The sequence below is a fragment of the Pinus tabuliformis genome, chromosome 2_2 (assembly GCF_031772625.1).
Source record: "Pinus tabuliformis cultivar Carrire ecotype Pingquan chromosome 2_2, CPIR1, whole genome shotgun sequence".
NCBI lineage: Eukaryota > Viridiplantae > Streptophyta > Pinopsida > Pinales > Pinaceae > Pinus > Pinus tabuliformis.
Window position 1 is genome coordinate 994895154 of NC_142300.1, and position 24538 is coordinate 994919691.

Sequence of the window (24538 nt, forward strand, 5' to 3'; positions counted from 1 at the left end):
GTGTGCCGGTTTTCATCACATATCAGAAAGGCACCAGACTTTTGTTTGCAGCAGAAAAGCGAGTGTTATCTCCACCCGGGGTGGAATGGGCCTCGCTTCCTCCATCAGCATCACAGAATAGGACAAAGGCAAGGAGCCAATGCAGTATGAGGGGCCCTCAGGTGAACGAGAGAGCAAATTCGTTCTCCTTCATGATGATGATCCAGATACAGAACCGACAAGTGCACTGCTTAAAGAGATCATCCAGGAGTAGCAAGCAGAGATCCAATCCTTGTCCCTTGATTTGGAAAGAGCCAAATGGAACATGAAATATTTGGAGCAGAGGAACAAATAGCTGGAGGATCAGCAAGCAATCATGGAGCTACAAAACATTTGTGAGCATCGCCAAGCTGCACAAAGGAGAAGAGTTGAGCTCACGTCATTGGAGCAAGAGATTAATGAGGATCGGGAGGCCAATCTCGAGAGTTTTAACATGCACTTAGAGAGGCTGCTGGACAAGGCCGACAAGGACCATGCATTGCTGAGACACATGGCTTTCCACTACATGGCGTGAAACAAAGTGTGCAAGGCCTGAATCAGGAATTTGAAGGCAAAATTGAGGAAGGCAATCAAGAAACAAAAGAGGCAAAGGGAGATCGATTGACTTCAGATATTGGCCAAAGCCTCTTGGCCTAGCATAACACTTGATAAGGAAGCTCCAGCCCAAATTTCAAGAAATTTTGGGCAATTTTGGTGTTTTTGGGAATTTTTGTGTAAAAACAGGGTTATTCTCCTTGTGCGTCGCGCCACCTGGCGCGCGCTTACAATAGGGAGATCCAAATGACAAAAGGTTTGCATTTTTGGACTTTCCATGGAAAATCATGACTGTTGCTGCATTTCCCATAAGTTTCGGCCAGTTTTCAGTCCTCAGGAGGTCAAAAACGCCTAAAAAATGACCTCTCTGCCCCTATTTTGACACACAAGAAGCAGTCTTGGGAGATTGTAGTTTTGGAGGGGCAAATGGGCACAAAATTCAGACATTCCACTTGGGTCGAAGAGTAGACAGGCAGGGCTTTCCAACAAGCATAGTTGGGCTCAATTTGGACTTTGGAAAGAGCCTCAAAAACAACTCCAAAGTGGCGTGACGCATACAGTTTTTGGCGCGGTGCATAGACACCTAAAGGCCAAAATCGTGTGCTTCGCGAAATTTCGATTCACAATTTTCTCCAAGTGGGCCCACTCATTTGCAATAAGTTTTTCTCGGCATTAAAGGAAAATTTTAATAAGCATTTTTGGCTTCTATCCAAGTGGCCAAATGAAGGCGAACAACCACCCACAAAATCTATGCTCATATTTGCTTTTTTCTAATTGGTCTTCATAGAAAACTAAATGTAACTGTTGATGGTTGGCTCTTCATTGCCCGGGTTGATCAACCTTCCCATGGAAAAGCTTATTTATTTAGTCATTTTGTAAAAGGTTGGAATTTTTGGGAAACTGTGGGAGATAAACCTAGTCACTCACTGTACATTTTGACAGAGAATTAATGAAAGATTGCAGCTCTGGTTCATGAGATTCTTGTGGCGTGTGTTTAGCAAATGTATCTTCTTTATGTTTCATATGTATTTCGTTATGTTTCATATGTTCATTCACATTCATTTCTAGTGAAAGCTTTCTAAGTAAAAGGGTAGAATTCAGTGTACTTCTCTGCCTGGGGATAGTTTTCACGTTCTATGTTTTCTTCTGTTGAAAAGGATTCATGTATTTATGCCCTTTTCACACTCTCAAACAATCTCTCCACCTCATAATTTTTCAAATCTAAATGCTATGCTTTCCGCCTGTCTTGCCTCACGAAATAACCTGCGTCTTTGAGTTAAATTCTTTGCTCATGTTGTTCCTTGGCCCCCACACATCCCAGAAAACTCAGTCATTCATCAAAATACCTCTATCACATTTATTTATCTAGCCTAAAATCAGTATCCATCTTTGCGTCATCTCAGACCCTATTGTTTATTTTCCTGAGAGTGACCCGGAGAGAGCCCTCTCCTGTTCTGGTAGGGCTAGCTACCAGATTTGGGGAAATCTCCTCAACCTAAATCTTTTCCTTCACATTAACTCTTCATGCTTCACTCAACTTGGATCATTCCAGATCTTCATGTGGGAGTAATTACCATTTCCAACATGCTTCGCAAAGATCAATCTCCACCAATTTGGGGGAATCTCCTCCTTAACCTAAATCTTTTCCTTCACATTATCAATAGTATCAAGAGCTACCAACTTCCAAATGGAGTGTATTGTCAATTAAGGTTTTCATAAAGATTTTCATTCCACCTCTCAAACGGAGGACAAGGTGAAGAGTAGATTCCTTATGGATATTGTAATGAGATCAAGGTTTTCATAAAGATTTGCATTCCACCTCTCAAATGGAGGACAAGGTGAAGGGTAGATTCCTCATGGATTTTGTAATCAGAAGAGTGTATCCCTCTTTGAGTTGCTTTCTGGAAAAGATGAAGCTCTGTTGGTAACAAATAATTCCCTCCTTGTCTTGGATGTTGGCCTTGGCATTATCAATCATGTTAGAACTCTCAATTTCCAAGGTAATGGTCTTGTCAGTCATGGTCTTGACAAAGATCTACAACCCACAAGGTGAAGAGTAGATTATTTATGAATATTATTAATATAATTTTGTATAGAGATATATATGCACATTCATATCATTGAAAATGTTTTAAAATTATACTGATTCCATATATCTAATGAAGAGATTGAGTGGATAAAAATCAAAGAATATTGACATAAGAAGCTGGATGTAAATTTTTTAACGTAAAATGAGTGAAAAAATCCAAGAATATTGACATAAGAAATTGGATATAAACTTTTTAACATAAAATGGGTGCAAAAGAGGAGCAAAAAATGAATTTTAAAACAATAAAAAACAATCAACTAAGGTTCCCTGCATAATACAAGGCGACAATACTCCATAGTTAGCGAGGCCATGAAATTAATATGAACTTAATAGGTTGACGACAAACCGAAAACAAGATTCTCAAATTAGAAGAAGGGCAAGGAAAGTTAAAGGCACATACAGAAGAAGAAAGTGGAAGTGTCCACAAAATCAAGATTTCTAACACTTAAAATGTCTATATGACTTCATCAATGATGAAGAAAAGAAAGAGTGATGAATAAAAGAAAGAATTTATGAGATAAAAGAGAAATTGGAAAAAACTTATAAAGGTCTCATTTTTTGTGAATCACATAATAAAACTTACATGGCTAAGATAAAATTTGTGCCACCCATCTTTGTCACATGTGGATAGGGAAATAGAACAGGATAATATCGTTGAGTAAATTAAAAAAATAAAAGTGGAGGAAAGAAATTAGGTTAAGTCTTTTTTATTGTACATAAAATTTTAAACAAAATGATAACAAAAATATTTACATATTTTTAACAAAATGATAATAAAAATATTTACATGTTTATAACTTGTTACTGCAGTATTTAAGAAAATGCCATGAAAAATTATATATATATATATATTTTTAAATAATAATATATAATATATAATATATATATATACCATACATTTTAAAATAATAAAATATAATATATAAAACATAAAATTAAATAAAATTTCCAAATAATAAAATATTATATAATATAATATATAAAATATTTTATAGTGTAATATATAAAATATTCATATTAGATAATAAAAAAATTATCATTTAATTAGGCATTTGATTCCCTAAACCTCAGCGATTTTTTTCCTTCATACAATGATAATTCATTTCTTTCCCTTCTCCTCAAAGAAGCTTTGATGATATATTGTTATTAATATATAATTCACATGTATATCGTTGTCATGTATATCATTGTTGGACGTTCCTTTCCTAGGATCAAAAGTAAATTATTATATCATAAAACAATATAAACTAACCATCGTCTCCTTAAGATACCATGTATTTTTCAATTAGCTGTATCACCCTGCATTAAAATGAAAAACAACATGTGTCGCTAGTGCAAAATTAAAATCCTTTTATATGGCCAACCACATTATACCATACATAATGATATCTCTCTGAATTAGGTACATTGATCAAGCTAGCGCAAAGTTTACTTGTAGTAATCAGTTGTGGCATACTTCCGCGTTCAGAACATCACCCCCATTCTGCATATACGATATTCCTATGTTAAGTTTAACGAACTGAAAGCAATTGAAAGCAAAAAAATGTGGTTATTCCTGTTAGGGTCCCATAATAATAGGATTCATAATTTTGAATTGGTTGTAATTAGCCTTGTAATATTGTACATATTTTTCTTTCTGCAAAATGTTTTTCCATATTAAAAATAAAAAAATGTAAAGAGGGTAAGCCCTAAAAGAAAAATCAAAGGACTAAAAGAAAAGGATCAAAAAATAAAATAAGATATGAACCCCACCAAAAGAGATAAAAAATAGATTCTGAAAAGGATGCAAATTCAAATGCCACTACATTTTAATTTACTTGGCAAAATAACATTATATGCAGCTTGTAAAAAATGCCACAATCCATGATGGTCAAATAGTTTAATCTTGATTCATTCATGCTTTAAATTTAATGCTGGTAGATAGATAAATAAAGACCTAGCCAGTCTTTTCACAACTCTGCCACCTTCACTCACCAGCAATTTGTTGATGACAACATGCTATTTGGTCATCCATCCGTCCAGGAAGCTCGTCAGCTCAAATATTTATTGACGGATTTCTCAGATGCCTCAGGAGCCTCTATCAATAAATCCAAATCCCAAATTTTCTTTTTCCATACCCCTGCTACTACCCAAGCTGCTATAGCCCGCATTCTAGGATTTTCTATTGTTGTCCTTCCTTCCAAATATTTAGGAGCTCCTTTGACTGCCTCGGCCTTGAAGCATTCTTCATGGAAGATCCTCTTAGAAAAATTGGAGGCTCGCCTTTCCTCTTGGACTCACAGAGCCCTAAATATGGCGAGTCGTCTAGTCCTCATAAAAGTTGTTCTTCATTCCATGCCGCTCTACCTTTTTTCCATCCTTGCGGCTCCCAAATGGGTTCTCAAAGAAATCAAGCATCTCCAGAGATCCTTTCTATGGGGCAGCTCAGGTCAAAAATGCAAATGGGCTCTTGTTAAATGGGACACAGTTTGTCTTCCAAAGAGTGGCGGTGGTACTGGATTGAGGGATCCTTCTCACAGCAACGAGGTCATGGGGGCTCGAATATGGTGGAAATGGCTTACTGTGCCACTCACCCCCTGGGCTACTATGTGGATAGCAAAGTATGCAAGCAATTGCCCAACAGAGGAACTAATACGAATGTCAGAAGTTAGCATGGGCTCCCTAATCTGGAATTCGGCCAAGCAGCACAGAAGCCTAATTCAGCAGCATAGTTTCTGGGAAATAAAGAATGGCAACACAGCAAGGTTTTGGGAAGATTCTTGGCAGAAGATGCCCAAGTTAAAGGACCTAATTGCTCATTTGCAACTTCCGGAGCAGGATATGCAGACATATGACAAGGTTAAAAACTTTTGGAATACCTCTTCTACTCAAGGATATAGGCAATGGATCAAAGCGGATCAAATTCTAAGATAGGGAACTGCACAAGTTCAACAAACTCTTAACACAGAATTAATGAAAAGGAGAATACAACTCTCTGAAGAAAGGGATATACTCAGATGGGGATATGAAGAAAAAGGCACCTTCACTACAAGAGAAGCTTATAATATCCTAATCAAGGAACATATGGTTAAAGACCCTCTCTGGAGCAAAGTTTGGGACCCTACCAACTGGCCGAAAATCTCCACCTTTCTCTGGCTCTTGTGTCATAACAGGATCCTCACATGGGATAATCTCAGGAAGAGGAACTATCATGGGCCCTCAATGTGCCCCAACTGCAGACAAGAGGAGGAATCCATAAATCATCTCATGCATTCCTGTCATATTGCGCGCAAGCTCTGGGAAAAGGTCAGCTTCTGATGCCAAAAGGAAGGAAGAATACATGGAGACATCATTGCCACAATTCGCAACTGGGATCAGAATCCTTATCAAAGCAAGATTTTAAATTTCTTATGGAAGCTCATTCTGGGCTTCCTTATGTGGGCCATCTGGAAGGAAAGAAATCGAAGAATCTTCAAGGATCATTCTGCGCCTCTGGAGAATCTTTGGAAAATTATCTGCCAAAATATCAAGGAAACCATTTCTCTCCATTCATGGTATCAGGAGGACCTTCCCTCTCTCCCCCAAGAACAAAATATCTGGGCTAATTGGAACCTTCAGTGGAATCAAGAACATATTTCCAAAGGAACAAAACCTTCGGTGGGTCGTTCACCTGAAAAGTGGCTCCCCCCTCCCAAGCATATGTTCCAGCTAAACTTTGATGGAGCCTCGAAAGGTAATCCAGGTAACTCGGGCTTTGGAGGGATTTTCAGAGACTATAAGGGTGCCCCTCTTCTATCCTTCCTAGGATCAAAAGGATGGGACACCAATAATTCGACTGAATTGGAAGGTCTCTAGCAGGGTCTCATTCAAGCTCAAAATAAGGGATTCTTTCTGCTTATCATAGAAGGCGATTCTCAGATCATCATAAATATGGTTTCCAAAATTATGCAAGGCACTCCCTCAAGCAAAGTGAGCAACAGTTGGAGAATGGCAAAGAGGCTTGAGCTCATTGAATCCTGGCTCTCCTCTCATAGGGTGATCACTCTGAAGCACATCCGCAGGGAAGGTAATAAAGTAGCTGACTTACTAGCTAACATTGGAGTTGAATGTGGGCTGGATCTTCACACAGGATCAATCTCCAGCTTGGCCTCTGAAACACAACTCATGGATTACCAAAACCTTGTGAAGAATGAAATGGAACAGGAAGGAGAAGAGCACCCGGATGCGGGTGAATTAAATGTTAATTGATGGATTTATTTAATATTTCCGGTGCTCGGCCCTGCCAGATGCAGGACAACGCTCCTCTCCATGCACATATCTGGCTCAAGCTGGCTCACCTCAGGCGAGAACGATTCTGCATGAAGATTGCCTTAATTGCTCACCCCGTCCAAGGCAAGGCGATTGTTGATATAATCATGGCGAATTCGGTTTACCATTCCATTGTTCACTCCCCGTTCTCGTGCCATTGCTCGATTCTTGTAGCAATTCCCTGCAGTAGGTCGGTTTCAGACATCAGTGGGTCGCTCTTGGTGGCTCTTGGTGGTGGAATTGAGCTTCCCTCTTTCCAGTCTCAGGCCTATTCTTTGAACTTTGCTCACAACCACCTTGTGCTGTCTCGTCTCCCTTCCAAAGATACCTGTTCTTCTGAGATTCCCCACCGTTGCTTAGTCATGGTCCGTGAGCGCATGAGAAGCCGCCATGGAGGGAGACGTGGTGGCCGTGGGCGTTCTCGGTCTACTCACTCTGTCAATCAACCTCCGCCCCCTGCTACTCAACCCTCATCTCTGGCAAATACGCCTCCTCTTAGCCCTTCCCATAGACCTTTCCCGCACAATGCTTTTCAGACTACTCATTTCAAGTTTAAGAGTAGCCTTAACAGGCCCATTATCACGGCCAATATTACTATTATCTTTTCTGAAGAAGAGGCTCAGCCTCAAGCAACAGAGCGCACTTCGGCTGAGCTTGCGCAGGGCGGTAACAGAATGACGGGCAATCATGGAAATGTGCAGAATATGGTTGAAGGAGGCAAGGTGGATGGGCATGGTGAGTAGCACGACGACGGTGGTGCTCCTAGTGACACTCAACCTCCGGATGGTAGCACTCATGGAGCCTATGTTTCTATGACCATTGCAGGCAGTTCCAACGGCATCCGTCCTTCATCGATCCCTCCAGGAGGTAATGGAACTGGTGACGTGGCCGGGGATGAAGATATCTGGCATGGCAATGCATGCCCTGTTGTGGAGGAGCTTCCGGACCAGGATATGGTAATATGATGCCACCTGGGCCTTTCGCGTTCTCCTAGAAGTTTTCTATTAGATTTTTGGTTAGATCAGGTGGTTTTGGGTCTGTAGTTTTGTTTCAGCCTCTGTGGTTTGGTAGCTTGGTTCTCAGTCTTAGTGGGGTGGCATTCTGTAGCTCTTTGGCGGATATGAATAATGTCTCGGTCTCTTGTTTCTGGGCTCGATAGTTTCATAGGGGGTTATCCCATCTCTTCTTTATGGTCTTATCGTGGTATTCAGGCCCCTATGTTTGGCTCCTTGCTTACTGTAACTGGTCCTCCCATACTTGGGACAGTTTTGATACGCTGCAGGCTCTCAGATGCTCTTGCCTGAGGCCTCTTCCTCCTTGTAATATAATTTTGATTTTCCTTTAATAGAATTAGTCTTTACAGAGAAAAAAAAATAAAAATAAAGACCTAGCCAAACTATTTAATCTTGGTAGATCAGTAGTTAGGTAGAGAATAATAATGAGCTCATCAATTTAATCTGAGTCATTGGAAGTTATAAGGTTAGAATTAGATAGTTTTCTTATCAAAGAGAAAGAAATAAAGGGTCAGCAAGCTCAAATGCACCCAATGAATGAAGAGAAAATTCTAGGGTAAATGAAGGGGAGGTAAAAGAGGTTTTGGAATGCACAAGGTTGCTAGCTCAAATGCACCTTCGTCATGCTTGATCATATGTTTCATGTGCAGGAAGAATTATCAAAGAGAAAGGACATTCACTAAAGCTCACTCACTAATTTCCTCTCATTTCATTAAACCCCTTACATATATAAATTATTAATTTCCCTTTATTAACCCTTCATTACTTTTCATTCCCTAATGTTTTTCCCCTTCTTGGTTCCAAAGGACCCTTCCCTCTTCATTTCCCCTTGTAATAACCCTTTCCCTTCATTTTAACCCTTTTCCCCTTTATTTCACACCTTTCCCTAGACATTACCCTTTAAAAATCATTCCCCCCTTATTAATTTCCCTTTTCCGTTTAAACCCACTAAAACCCCTTATCCTAAGTTTGAATAATGTATCGGGCCCCATTCAAAAACCCATCCCCGATACCCTTTTAACCCAACCCTTATATTATTTTAACCTATAGTCCCACTTTATATATTTCAAACCCCCCACTTTATAATTCCCTGACCCTCACAAAATATTTTTATATAGTAAACCCGCCACATTATTTATCCCTAGGCCCCGCCAATCAATCCCCAACTCAGCGCTTCCAACTCCACCACGCGATAGCCCTCTGATCACTCACCTCCAGATCCAACGGCCCATAACCATATCACGCGCTCCCATCATCCGATCGTTAAAATCCCAAAAACACGCGAGATTCACGGTTTTACTTGATCGCCTTTTTTCTATGTGGTAGCCCCATGTTGTATGGCGTGCTCTCATAAAATACCACCCTGCACTCAAAAGCGGTGCGATAAGCCATAATATCGCCTCCCCCCATAGGATGAAACCGCCTACTGTTCACACATTAATTCCGCGCCCAAAATTAACCATTGTTGGTTAAAAACCAAAAGGCCGCCCTTTCTACCCTTTTATTGTTATTTTGTTGCAAAACACCTTTGTCGACCAATTCTTAAGCCCAGAAACCTTGCGCAACTGTTTTAACCAACTTTACGACCAGAAGATCCTATAGACTCCAATTTCAAGCAGCACAAATACAATTGAAGCCTTAGAAAGCCTCTGCTGCTCCCACAGAACCCTGACTACACACCAAATCTCCGTTTTCCAGGTATTCTTGAAAGAATCAGAAAGGCCCTCTACTTAAGCTCTGCACATTTTGTATAAAAGGTTAATTAATTGAATTAATTAAAAACCTTGCCAAACTAAAGAAACCAACTGTGCATGTGAAGAAATCCTTTTCTGCAAACTGTATTCACCCTTCCCACTGCTCCAGATCTCTTGACCCTACTTCTAAAGCCAGATAAAGATTAATTCAATAAAATAAAAAAATTTATGGCTTCCCAAATCATACTGAATGAAAAACCCATGCAAACCCCTCACCTGGATATTGACCACCACCCATTGGCTGACAAAGATTTCCAAATCAAAGACACGGTTTCCCCTAGCCATCTATTAAAACTCCACAGCTGGAGTAAAGATAAATTCCTAAACCAAAATGATGACATTCATTTATGGGAATAAAATTTGCCCAAATACTTGTTCCCACAGGTATACCAGTTCCCTAAAATCATCGACCTATGCTAACTCTGCTATATCCCAAGCCAAAGAGCCATATTCTCTCCTGACCAGCAGATTTTGTTTACAGTCACTGCAGAGTCAATGAACCAAAGTTTGCAGGTCTAGCCAAAGCCAAATGAAACCCCATTTTCCATTGAAAACCTACTTGAACTCTACTTGAAGTCGGACCTTCCTAAGAGGTCTCAAATCTTTCAAAATTTCATCCTAGAAGAGGCTCATATTCCTACAGACAATCCTCCATACTCTGCCACCATTTTCTCTGAGAGGGCTAGACAAATTGTAACCATGCTCTATGAAACGTGCTGACTCTTGTTATATTAAGAACTGTAAGATCCAGTCATACAATACATCCATGTCCAACCACTAGTTCCGATAGCGGAACGTTACAACCAAAATCGCCTACTCCTCCAAAGAGATGTACTAGCTCTGCGCAGTGGAGAAGCCAAGGCTCGTTACAATACTATCCAAGCTCTCTCCAAGATAGTCTTATCAGAAGCTTGGCTGACCAAAAGCCTTTACAATGAGATATGAGGAACTATTTAGACCAAGGGTGGGGTGACCCTTGACATTCCCCCTTATGAAAGTTCAACTACCCTCATGAATCTTCATCTACTCTATGACTGTTACATCCAACTATCGACATTTGACTTACACTTGACAAGACATTACATTACAGTGCACATGTACCCATGTGAAACAAAATGGCTTGAGCAAGCCATGTTAGACATCACTTTGACATAGACAACCACGAAAGTCCAACTCCTCAACATCCTCATGTTGATCAACAGTAAAATATTGATGCCAATATCGGTAGTCCTTGATGGTGTTTGTGTGCTCCGCGGTGACATCTGTTTGAAACCTGACTCTTGCCTCCATACCATTCGGGTACACTGCTCGAGCTCTTCTGTCCAACTCATATGAAAGCATGCACATCATTGTATTTAATGCAGTTGGACCAAAAAAATACTTGTGCATGATGTCTGTGTTGATGGGCAAGTCTAGGCTGGTGGCAATGCAATTTAATTCATCGAAGTACGAGTTAAGCTCTAGTCGGACCTGTTCCTTTGTCTTTGCCTGGGTGAGAGTCCTAATAGATGGGATCACATGTGTGCGCACCACAACATCCATACTCTTGAATACTCGTGCATGGGAAGCCTGTATGCTAGTGATGAGATGCGGGAGCTCTTCATAGTTCTGGATTTGACTCTGGATACGTGCTTTCAGCTTGACCACATTGGCCCTCATCATCTTAGGCAAGTGAAGCAGGGCTCCTTTGTATTTCATCATCCATGTTTGCATGTCATCAACAACAACATGCAAGTTCATCAAGATACATGCTCTTCTAGCACATCGCTGCTGCCATCTGTTGAGATGGACAACTACCTTATGCACGATACCAAACTTAGAGTACAATGCTCGCATAATTGTGTCAAGGGACAATACTTCATCTAGTATTGCCTTCTTCAGTTTAGCTCGATCAGACATTGTCACCAACTCTCCTCCTTGCTTGGTCGTCTGTAGTTCCTTCACCATTCTATCATTCTCAGCTATCAGAAAGTGAACACTTGAGCTAGTGGCTTCGGCATACACTCTGGTTGCATTGACCAAGGCTATTGGAAATTTTCACACATTAATCATGATAACTCGTTCCTCAACTTGCGTAGGAGATGTATGATCCTCCAGAGTTGACACTCTGCGAGACTGCACAACTCTATGTTGAGATTCGTTGAATGAGATGTTGTGCATATCTCCTTCCGACTGATCACCAAGGATCTCAGTGGCTCCTTGGTCACTTGAGACTTTCTCATCATCTAGATGCGGTGAAGCTGGTAAGTCGACCTCTTGGTTGTGAGGCATGAGGTCGGTGTACTGTTCCAACTCTTGCTACTCCATGTCCACATTCAACTGTTGGAGTGCTCGTTCTATCTCATGAACAAAGTCTTCCTCTTGCGATGGTTCACCTTGTCTACCTGACGCCTGATGTTATGATGAATCCACTACCTATACGGGTGATGTTTCATCTATTTTCACATGTTGCGACACTTTTTGTACCTTTTTTTGTTGCACTTTCCTCTCCTATTTGCGCATCTCTTGTTCTTCCTTGAGTTGCTGCTTCAACACATGCAACTCCTTCTCTGTTTCTCTCTCTGCCTTCATGCGATCTTCGTGTCGCGGCGTCACCTCATAGCCTCAATCTCCAAAGTTGCTTTCATCACAAGTATATCTGCTTGAGCTCGCAAATTTTTTTTGCCTCTGTGTTTTCAACAACCTTCCTCTTGCATTCATTGCATGCAGGTGTGCTACCTTCTGCTGCTACTGCTGGTGGTATCCTAGATGCTACTTCGCGTTTCTTCGATAACCACTCGACATAAGCTAACTTGTGCATTAGGTCTGGAGAAATTTTGACAAATCTCCATGGGTCCTCCTCGGCCCAATGAAATTCCCCATGGATCCAGTTGAATTGTACTCTCGTGCTGTGATCCTTTACAATTCAATGCAGGTCATACACATTGTAACTTCGGAGGTCGAATGGATACTTCTTCATCTGTTCTACTTCGACATTTGCTTGCTTGATACTCTGGATCTCATATAACCTAATCCAAAACGGAAGAGCAGGCCAAGGTGCCTTCTTCTTTTGGTGCAGTTTAGTTGTCAATCCTGCTGAGATGTGATATGCTACTTCCTGCATGACGAGTATGTCCAAGGAAAACTTTGGTAGAACATGCAGAGGCTTATTCGCACTGAGCATGTGGATGAAGGTGTCGAACAATGAGGCATACCAATAAACAATGTCTATCAGTGCCTCCATTGCTTCCTTTGACATGCAGGGTGGATCTTGTTCGAATATCATCTTGTAAACTAGGGTGACAAAATGGTTGGACAGCCATGTGATTACTCCTTTGAAGCTGCATTCAAACAACAACTTGAAATATGTGTTCATAGCAGTCTCCGCCAGTGGCCATGCCCACTCCAAATCCGGGAACTCTTGCCGGACACAGATTGCATCTAAGATGTAGATGGACATGTAAATCTATGCATGCATACCTCCGGGTGACTGTCCAGCCTTCGTTATTTGTTCCTTCAGCTGATGAGCCAACATGCCGGACCAATTACATGGTTTTCCTTCTCTGGCTAGTTGGTCCAACGTGACCACCCAACTCTGTGGGAAGGTTTCCGTGCTTTCTTGGCCATACAGTCGACATCAGCATATGACCAAGTACTGATACGTGTTCCACAGTATCTTTGTCTTGTACATCTAGTTGGGTGTCAACCTGAATCGAGCCGACTCCTTTACCCAGTTCTTTAGAATATCTCTGGAGTTAGCACTGTTGTTGGGTGAAGGGAGTCTTCATGATAGTTGCGGGCTCTAACATCTGATGCATCTCATCAAAATATTTTGCCCAGAAGGTTGCAAGTTTTGTCCCACTGACACTGCTCAAGGTCATCATCTCGGGATTAGTGTGAGAGACAATCCAGTGTATCATGTCCGCACATGGGAACGCTGGGTATCTGCATGCAATCCGGTACAAGCCGGAATAGTGAATGTTCACATACACTTGACGGTCTTCCATTTCATCTTGATGTCCTTGTCTAGAAAAAAATTTGCATCTTGATAGATTGGTAGACATGTAGACACCCGTTCAACTGCTGCTCCAGTTGCACTTCCGTAAGTGTATTTTGATCCTGCTCTCTTGGAGGCCATTGATCCTATACTTCTAAGAGGCGGATGAACACTTGAAATATTTAGAGACAAGCAACATGCATGGCAGGAAATTTGTCAGCGAAAACCAAAGAAAATTAGGGGAATGACATAGCACATACCAGGGAAATGATAGGAAATATTACACAATATCTTCTAGGAAGCTAGGTGATTGGTTGCCAAAACTGCGCAAAATGCAGTCTAGGAGGCCAGACTAGCTCCTGGACTTGTGTAATGCGCAATCCAGACTGGCTGTTGGACTTGGGCAATGTGCAATCCAAACAGGCTGCTGGCTGTTGGGATTGCGCAATGTGCAATTCTAGATGGGAGTTATTGTAGGCTCAGGGACTGCATTGCACAATTTTTTGGGCCAACAGTAACTGTCCCTCATAAATGCGCAAAATAGTCCTGGAGGATAGTTCCTAGGCAAAAATGTGAATTTCTAGAGAGGAAGGCAGAGCCTTCCTTCCCCAGATTGTGCAATGCTATCTCGGTGAAGGCAGAGTCCAGGCCAAGGTTGGCCAGACTCACCGACGGGCAACTGAAATAAAATATGAAAGTGAATGCATGACGACACTAAGTGAAAGAATAAGTGATTGACAGTGCATTCAAACATGAATGAAAGATTCATTAAATAGATCAACATGCATGTGGGTGAAGCGAGATGTCGAATCGACGACTGTTCGTGCAAAATAGTTTCAAGCATGCGACAATAGTGAGATAGAAATGAAAACTGAAATAGTGCTAGGACAAGCTGGTATGCATATAAACGATAACAAGTGTTCAAAGAAATAAAGCAAACAACACACACAAGCGAAAACACAAAATGCGACAGAAATTCTGAAAAAGACAAGTTGAGGCAAGTTACATGTGAATAGTTGAGCTGGATGTGTCGAAGAGTCCTATATGTGTTGTGGGATGTGGAGCTCCAAGATTGATGTGAAAGAATGAGCTCTGATGTGTCAAATAAATAAGTTTTGAGCTCATGACTCGCATGCCACAAATCTAGGAAAAAGCGGCACTTGGAGGAAAGTTTCTAAAACAACTTTGCATGTAACCTCCAGCTGCTGAAAATAGATCCCTGAATCATGGGATGCCTTTTGCATGTTTCCTTTTTCTATTTCGGGAAAATGTAATTCATGCATGCAAGTCAAGTTTCCTTGGTCCCCGGTGGAGCTCGTCAACCCAACTGCTCATGCATGAAGCTGCTCAACTGCTGGAAGGAAATGCGCATTTCTAGTTGGGAGCTGGGTTGGCTGCCCAGGAGATTTGCACATTTTATGGGAAGAGGAGTTGGCTGCTGCCCAGATTTGCGCAAATTCTGGGATGAGCAACCCTTCTGGGGAAAATTGTGCAATTTTCACTATGAGGGTTGACTGGTAGAATTGCAAAATTCTGGAGCCTAGCAGGCTTCCAGATAGGATTGTGCAATTTTTGGAGGGTAGACTGGTTTCCCTCCAGAATTGCGCAATCTCTTGGGGGATGCTTAGCCTGCAGCTGGAACAAGCCCGGATGAACAACCTATGAGGGGAATACATCAATTTGTGATCGACAGGCTGCATTTGTGCAGGAAAAACACTGAAGCTTGTGTACTTGGCAAATCAAGACAAGGTGTTGTGAGAGGTTCGTAGGGAAGCTCCAAAACGAAGCCAAGGAAAAATTTTGGAGGGTGGTTGTAGCCACTACAAAAAGTACATAGTGAGAACATAGGACAATATGGCAGCATCGATCGAGGGCAACAAAGGAACAAAACCCAGGAGCTTAAATGACCAATGCGGGGGAAAACAACATAGTGGCCAAAGAGCTAGTTGGAAAAAGCACTGTGAGAGTGTGCACTACTGTGTAAGGCTAAGTAAGAGCCTATTCTGCAAAGAGAGGTGGAGAGTGCCTAAGAAGAGGTAAGATACCCCAAGAGTTGTGCTCTATGCGTAAGGCCAAAAGTTGCATGTGCACTGGGTAAGAAAAGTAGAAGTTGCATGTGTGTTGTGTGTAAGGCTGAAGTTCATGTGCGCTGTGAGAAAGGCCAAAGGTGTGTGCGTTGTGTGAGAAAGGCCATAGTTTCCTGTGCTATGTGAGAAAGGGTGAGTGTGCCTGCGCTGTGAGAAAGGCCTAAAGTGCCTGTGCACAGAGAAAGAAGGTCGAGAGCAGTGTGTGTGCGTGTGTGTTGTGGAGAGAAAGAGGTCGAGAGTTGATTGCATGCCAATGAAGAGCAATGAACAAAGAGTTGAATGGATGGTGATGAGCGATTGTTGTTGAGAAGATCAGTGGGTTGCTGCCAAGTGAGCAAAGTGAACAGAAATCAAATTTTTTATTAGGCAAAGTGGCTTCCAAATTACAAAGAACATTCGGTTCTTATTTGAGTGTGGGTCGGTACCTGCATACAGAAATTTGGTGCTTCTGTTTCTAGTGGGTGCTTGAGAAGTCTTGGGGGTTGGTGCCTCTTGCAAGTTGGTGCTTGCATAAATCCAACGAGATGCAAGTTGGTTCTTGCAACAAATCTGTAAGGTCAGTGCCTCACATCGTGCTTCTAGTAAACTAGACAAGTGTCTACAACAAGAGGGAGTTGGTTCTTCCTGCTAGTCTGTGCTAGAAACAATCAAAGGGAGTTGATGTTTCCTATAAGTGGGTGCTCACAAAACAAATTGATGTAATAGAGTAGGTGCTCTTATTTTACATCAATAACAACAACAAGCTTGGTGGTTTTTTCCCAAAAGGGTTTCCAGATGAAAAACCTTATGTCTCATGTGTATGATTCTCATGGTGTATATGCTTGTATGTTGATTTCATATTGCTGCTCATTATATGGATGGTTGTTGAGTTTGAAAAGTAATTTGGCATAAAAAGTTAAGATTAGCCTTAATACTTATTCACCCCCCCTCTTAGTATTATCATTGTTTCCAACAATTGGTATGAGAGCCACGTTCCCTCAGGAACAAATTAATCACTAGAAGGTAGATCAAAGTGAAACAATGGCTAATCTAGCTTGGCTAACAGCGAAAGGAGTTCCATTTTAAACAGATCAGACCATGAGCTCGAATATGAAGTCTGGGAGGTTAGAATGGTGGACTAGTTAATAGCCTTAGATATTGATATGTGGTGCTCCTTGTTGAATGGAGAAAAGAATGAACAAAATGAAAAAGCCAAGGAGGTCATCATGAAAGGGTTGTCTAAGCTAGATGCTGATAAAGTCAGGGATTGTGAGTCAACAACGGAAGTACTGGATAGACTACAATGTCTGCATGGTGGAGATATCCATGTGTCTCAAGAAGAGGCTAAGGAACCATGTTTCTCTAGAAATGAACTAGAACATGGAGAATTTGTTGCTCATCACACTCTTATTCATGAAGAATAAGTCTTATAAGAGATTCCATGTTGCTCATAAGGTAGGTTATTGCCTTATGATGAATGTAAATAAATAAGTCATTCATTATCTAGATGCTCACGTGAATCACTTGAAGATAGAAATAGCCATGCATCTAGTAGTTGTAATTAAGATAGACCTATTTTAGTAGAAATAGAAAATGAGGAATCCTTAGAGGAAGAAGAGATATTCTCGGTGTCTTCATCCATAGGGGAGAACAAGAATACCCTAGTTAGTGATAAAGAAGGGATAACCCTTAGACTTGTGGAAGAATCCATGGACACAAAGATGGCTTTAGATCTATGTGGTAACTTAGCTAGCACTTTTGATAGTGAAGAAAAAGATCTAAAGGAAAGGATCTTTTTTAGAAAAAGGTTGATATTGACTCTAAAGGAGATCAAGGACCTATTAGAGGAAAATCTCAAGAGAGAAGAGAAACTAAAAATCTATGATCTTGAGAATGAAAAGTTGAGCAAAAGAATAGTTGAACTAAATTCTCAAGAAGAAGAGGCTAGTAGATTGACTGGGATGTTAACCAATTAGTTGAATGAGAAGGAAGATTACTGTGAGAGACTACAAATGAAGCAATCTCATTGAGACATGAGTTATAAAAGTCAAATAAATAATTGGCTTAATATCAGAAGCTTGAGGGGAGAACAAAGAACTTGGAAGAGAGCCTTGTTAAGAGAAGATCCCCCCTCATCAAGGTTAGTTTGGGTTTCAAGGAAAAACCAAGCTCCAAGATTGTGAAGGCAAAAGGGCCGACTTCCCATGTAAAGGGAGTCCAAGGTTCAAACAACAGCAAAGAAATAAAGTTTGTTGGACAACAACAACAACAACATGGAAAGTAGCAGCAACAAGAGAAGAAAAGACAGCAATAGAAGGCTAAGAAGTAGCAGCCAGTAGTATATCAAAAGAAAGTTGGGCATCTGAAAGAAAAATTTGAAGGAAATAATATAAATTGTCATGGAAGGAAAATGAATAGCCAACAAAGGTCCTTTCCTACTTAAGGACAAATCCTGCAAAGAAAAGGTGACCTTTGTCATCAAAAGCCTTTTCATGGATATTGTTTTTCTTGCAGTAATTTTGGGCGTAAAGCCATAGACTGTAGATGGCATGCAAGAAAACAATATGTGTTGGGTAGCAGCAACCCAAGAATGCAGAAAAAGGCTAGGAGAAGGCATGCTGGCCACGATAGGATTTTTGACAAAAGAGTTGTCAAAAAGAGTAACTCCTCTGCCCTGGTCTTAAGCCATGTTAATGTTGCAACTGTGGCAATCTCAGGCACAAGAGAGTTGGGTGATCAAATGAGAAGAAATTGAATGATTCTCAGCATATGCATGCAAATGTAGTAGCTCGGGTTTTGAAGATAAGAACAAACAATGGAGTTGAAAAATACAGACTTGTCTTCAGTGCTCCATGTCAAAAGGGCGAGATGAACAGAGGAGGAAGAAATCAAAAGAATGATCCTCCTACTCTTATAGCAGACCCCTCTATAAGGCAGAAAGGGTCCAAGTCGATTTGGGTGAAGAAAGAGGAGGTAAAAGAGAATTTTCCTCTACCCATATGCAGTCGAGAAACCCAAACAAGGGCAAAGAAGAAGCTGGAGAGAAATTCTTCTATCAGGACTCAGCCTTTGAAGGTCTGCAAGAAGAAGGGGAATGATCTGCTCAGAGGGAGTAGACCTCTGTTTCTCTTCAATGAAGGAAGAGAAGGGTCTCAAGGGAGGCCAAAAAAGTCAGATACAGGAAGCCAAGAAGAACAAACAGAAAGGTGCATCTAATTGATGAAGGTATGGTTGTGTTTTCTTGTTGATTACATGAATGAATTGGTTTATTTTGAACGTATCAACATTGAAAAGGAGGAGTGCATCCATCATGGAAAGTACACAACAATATCTTATGTTGTGGGAAGAATATGAGCAGCAATGGAAGTGTGGAATGACACAAAGATCACAGTCAAGTCAGGTCCACAAGATCAGTCCCCACACAGAGGAGAGAAATCTTTTGTAGGAGATCAACGAGCATTGGCTCAGGGGGAGTTTCATTGATAAGTAGTAGAAGGCAACAATGGGCAGCGTCAGAAACGAAAATTGCTAATAAAATGAAAGGTTTTCATCTTTGTTGAAATACCCTTATTTCATTTAAGTTGTGAGTTTGATTATGCATAATAGTCTTGTGTTCATTAAACATAATTGGTGTAAGCTTTTTCATGTCCCTTAACCCTCAATTGGTATATCTATGTCAATTGGTTTTGTTGGGCTCATGTTGAGTAACCTTGTGTGCAAATGGACATTTGATTTGAGAAAAGAAATATTAGAGTTTACCTGGTACGTTTTTCTATTTGTATCATTTCCTTCGGTGCAATTGGTATAAGAAGAAGTCCCTATTGTATGGGAATGATCTCAAGGGGACAAGTGGAGATGATCAAATAATGCGAGCACACCCTCAGACGCAGCAACAACAATGAAGTCGAAGAAGAAATAAATCATCATTTATTGGTATTTGCAGCAGCAACAATACCATGAGGAGTTTAATTGGTATCAATCTTTAATTGATACAAAAGATGCATTAGTGGAGAGAGTGCTCAGCAAGCAACCATAAGGTGTGCAAAACTAGAAGGAAAAATAAGAGGCAATATATGTTTAGGGGGAGTGTATCACATATGCCCAATTTATGGAGCAACAACAGTGACAGTCCTCGAATAGATGTCCGCGAGGCAAAATAAACATCTCAATAGCTAGACTCTAGTCTTCACAGCCAAGTGATTGCATTGGGAGATAAAGGTAGTTTGTAGCCCCTTGCCATTGATGTCAAAGGAGGGGAGAATTGTGGAGAAGTTGTGATGACCTGTGCGGAAGAAAGAAGTTCAATGGTGTCTCATGGAGTGAGATGAGGTTTGGCCATCGCATGAAGAGAACGATGTAGTGTTGCCACCAATGCCAAAGGGGGAGATTGTTGGACAATTGGCATTGTCTGGATGGCCAGTGGCCTAGTGAAGGCATCTGCAAGTGTGTTGGCATTGATGTCAACAGTCATGCTGGGGAGATGTGTTGGGCAGTTGGCATTGCCTAACTGTTGGCAGGAGTGTTGGCATTGATGTCAACCAGACTAGCTTGGATGCTTGTCATAGTAGATGTTGGCAGTGATGGCCTAGGAGGAATCCCATGGTTTTTCATGGCTCAGAAGGATTCCTATGATAGCTGCAAGCTTTAGTTAGAGAATGATCATAGCAACAGGCATAGTGGAAAACCCATAAAATGATGAATTACTATGATGGACTAGATGGAAGTCCATTGTAGCTGCAGGCTTCATGCAAAGGATCACCTTGGTGGTTGTGAGTTTAGTTGTCCAGAGAGTAAAGGAGTAGAAGAGTGGTAGAGAGTTTGGAGCCATCTTAGAGTAAGTAGGTGGACTCAAAGCCTACATCGAACCCTTCCCAGTGGATAGTTCTTTGAACAAGATTTCCAACAATATGTGGAAGTATAACAATGGAATCCTGGATCAAAAGGTATGGTCTACTGAAGTTCAAGGATTGAAGCCTTAGGAAGGAATATCGGAGGTACGATTTATCGGAGATCGCAGATCGGAGGCTAGCCATATCGAAGGTTAGAGATATCGGCGATCACATATTGGAGTATCATGATATCGATGATCGCATATCGAAGGTCAACATATTAGGCATATTGGCAATCACAACCCCGAAGATCAGCCATATTGGCGATCACATATCGGATGTAGGGCATACCGGCACATCACAACATTGGAATTTGGTGTATTGGCAATCTGAGGGCCAAATACATCAGAGATCAGTGGATCGACGCATTGGAATGTCAGAGATTGACATATCGCACTATTATAACTTTCCAAGTGTGAACCCTTTAAAAAGTTGCGATATGGTTAAAACGACGATAGTGTTAAAAGCCGTCGGGAATGCCAAAAGAGAAATAACAAAGGAATTCATCACATAACAAAGGTGGGTGAGCCCATTTCTCTCTCCTCTAACAGGACACGTGTTGGCATATGATTGGCTTCGATAAGGACATATGGCATCATGTGATTGGCTCTGAAAAGCACACATGGCAGCATCTGATTGGCTTTGATAAGGCACAAGTGGTAGCTGACGTTAGCATGACGTGGCGGTACGAAAGGACACACAGTTGGAAGTTTTGGCATTTTGTGGGGGCCTAATGGGCCATATCCAAGTTACACCTATCACCACTCAGTGAGTTCCACGTGGTAGTGATGACGTCATATCGGAAGTCGAAGATCGAAGGATTGAGAATGTCGACACTTTGTAACACTTGATAAAGTTCCGATGGAAGGGGCTCCGATGTGTTGGCACTTGGTCGAAGAACTTATAGAAACAAGGGCTCTAAGCTCTTAGCAAAGGAGAAAGGGCCCTCGACAGAATACTAAAGGACTTAGGGAATTAAGCCTAAGCCTTCGATCACTACACCCAGTCCCATGGAGGAAAATAGAATGGGGACTAAACAAAAAGGGCCACTCGTTGTTTTCGTAATGTCTTTTATGAATAAATTTTTGATAAGGCAAAGCTTTGATATAGCACTGTGATGTAAAAGCTCTGATAGTGTAACATATAGAGTTAAAGGTGTATGGGTAAGCAACTGAAGAGTAAATTAGTGTAGAGGAGTTGGTCACTGGAAGTAATGGCGACTCAAAGAACTGTGGGCTTGTCTCGATGTTGAAAGAAATCCATCTCTGATATCCCATGCATGTATTATGGAAATAAATAAAAAACTGAGAAGCCATGCAGAAGTATAGTCAAGCTCTGTGAGCCATGAGTAGGCACGATGAGTCTTAGTGGAGTGTGCAGGTGGACTAAGATTAAATTCACAACATGGACAACCCCAATGATGGGAGAGTTGCAAATAGAGAGGACTATGTCTGGTTGGAGTGTGCAAGTAGACTGAGAATTAATTGTTAGCATGGAGAAAATAGTCAATTACCCATTCTCATGGTTAATACAGAGGTAGAGACCAAGAAAGAAACAACAACAACATGGAAGATCCATGCCGAGGTATAGTGCGCAGTGAGAAAACAAGAAAGTGCGGCAGCATCAGTCGGGGGGGCAGCAAAGGAGCAAAACCCAGGAGCTCAGTTGAGCAATGTGGGGGAAGGAAGCATAGTGGCATGACAACTAAGTGGAAAAAGATTTGTGAGAGTGTGAACTATTGTGTAAGGCTTAGTAAGATCTTGTTCTGCAAAGAGAGGCCAAGAGTGCCTAAGTAGAGGTAAGAGACCCCAATAGTTGCGCTCTGTGTGTAAGGCCAAAAGTTGCATGTGCATTGTCTCAGCAAAGTGAAAGTTTCTTATGCGCTATGTGTAATATTGAAGTGCCTGTACATTGTGAGAAAGGCCAAAGGTGTGTGCGTTGTGTGAGAAATGGCGTAGTTTCTGGTGTTGTGCGAGAAAGGGTGAGGGTGCGTGTGCTTTGAGAAAGGCCTAAAGTTCCTATGCGCAGAGAAAGGAGGTGGAGAGCAGTGTGTGTGTGTTGTGGAGAGAAACAGGGCGAGAGATGAGTGCATTCCAATGAAGAGCAGGGAACATAGAGCTTCATGGATGGTGATGAGTGATTGTTGTTGAGCAGATGAGTGGGTTGTTGTAGAGTGATGTAGAATGAGAAGAGTGAGCAAAAATCAAAGATGTTATCAAGCAGAGTGATTGCCAAATTACAGAGAAAATCTGGTTCTTATTTGAGTGTGGGTTGGTTCTTGCATACAAGAGGTTGGTGCTTCCATCTCTAATGGGTGCTTGAGAAGGCTTGGGGGTTGGTGCCTCCTGCAAGTTGGTGCTTGCATAAATACAGGGAGCTGCAAGGTTGTTCTTGCAAAAAATCCTTGAGGTCAGTGCCTCACATGGTGCTTCTGGTAAGCTGGGAGGTGTCTATAACAAGAGGAAGTTGATGCTTCCTGCCAGTCGGTGCTAGCAAACAATCAAAGGGAGTTGGTGCTTCCTGCTAGTCGGTGCTAGCAAACAATCAAAGGGAGTTGGTGCTTCCTGCCAGTTGGTGCTAGCAAACAATGAAAGGGAGTTGGTGCTTCCTATGAGTAGGTTCTCACAAAATAGATTGATGTAATAGAGTAGGTGCTCTTATTTTACATCAATAACAATAACAAGCTTGGTGGTTTTTTCCCGAAAGGGTTTCCACGTGAACAACCTTCTGTCTCATGTGTATGATGCTCATGGTATATATACTTGTATTTTGATTTCATATTGCTGCTCATTATATGTATGTTTTCCAAGTTTGAATTAGAAAAGTAAATTGGCATAAAAGAATAAAATTAGCCTTAATAATGATTCACCCCCCCAAAGTATTATCATTGTTTCCAACAGAGTTAAATCTCCAAGTCCGTCCCTTAACGAGTACTAGTATTTGATCTTCATGTATGAAAGGTCTTCATTAAATTCTTTAAAAATCTTTAAAATCACATAGAACAAACTCCATCAAGTTATCTCATAACCCTCGTAAAGGTGTAGTTAACAAACTATATTCTTGAGTCCCACTCTCAAACTCTGAAATCACGGATCTCCAGAAGTCAATTACTGAACATCTTCCCAAGTTGTCACATAAACTCACGAGAAGACCACTCCCACATCTTCAACAAATGAGGGATTCTTCCCCAGATCTTGTTGTAGCGCCTACAACCACCCTCCAAAAGTTTGCCTATGCTTCGATTTTGGAGCCTTCCTTCTTATCCAAAGGAGCTAATCTTGTACTGATCCAGGTATTCATGCTTCGACTAAGACTTATCATTTTCATTTATGCTTGTGCTTGCCTATTTTCAAACTTAGCTTATCCTTCTAAGTCACAAGTTGATCTCCAAACTTGGTCTCACAGCAGTTCTGGGCTTTCCTCCAGAAATTGCTCAATCCTTGAGGGTAAGAAGCCTTGATGATAGTAATTGCATAGTCTTGACTGAAAATTAGTCTTGAGCTAAAAAAATATGCAGTCATGGAAGGAAGCCCAACACTAAGCCTAGAAAATGTGCAATCCCTCACTAACCTCAAAAACTGCACAGTCACTGAGCCCGAAAGTTGCACAATTCCCAGAACAGTAAAAACTTTCTGGTAGTGTGCATGGAAAGTTTCCCTGGAAAAGAAATAAAATAAGGGAAAAAAAATCCATCAGAAATAGGGATCTATTTTTAGTATCCCAAAGGAGGACACATTGCTATTTTTAGAAGTTTCTGCCAAGTGTCACATTTTTCCTTAATTTTAGGCATACGTGTCATAAAACCTCATTTGCTCAAATCTAGTTAACCAACACCTCTGGAGCTCATTTATGAATTCGGTCATAAAACTCTATCATTCCTTAAGATATCAG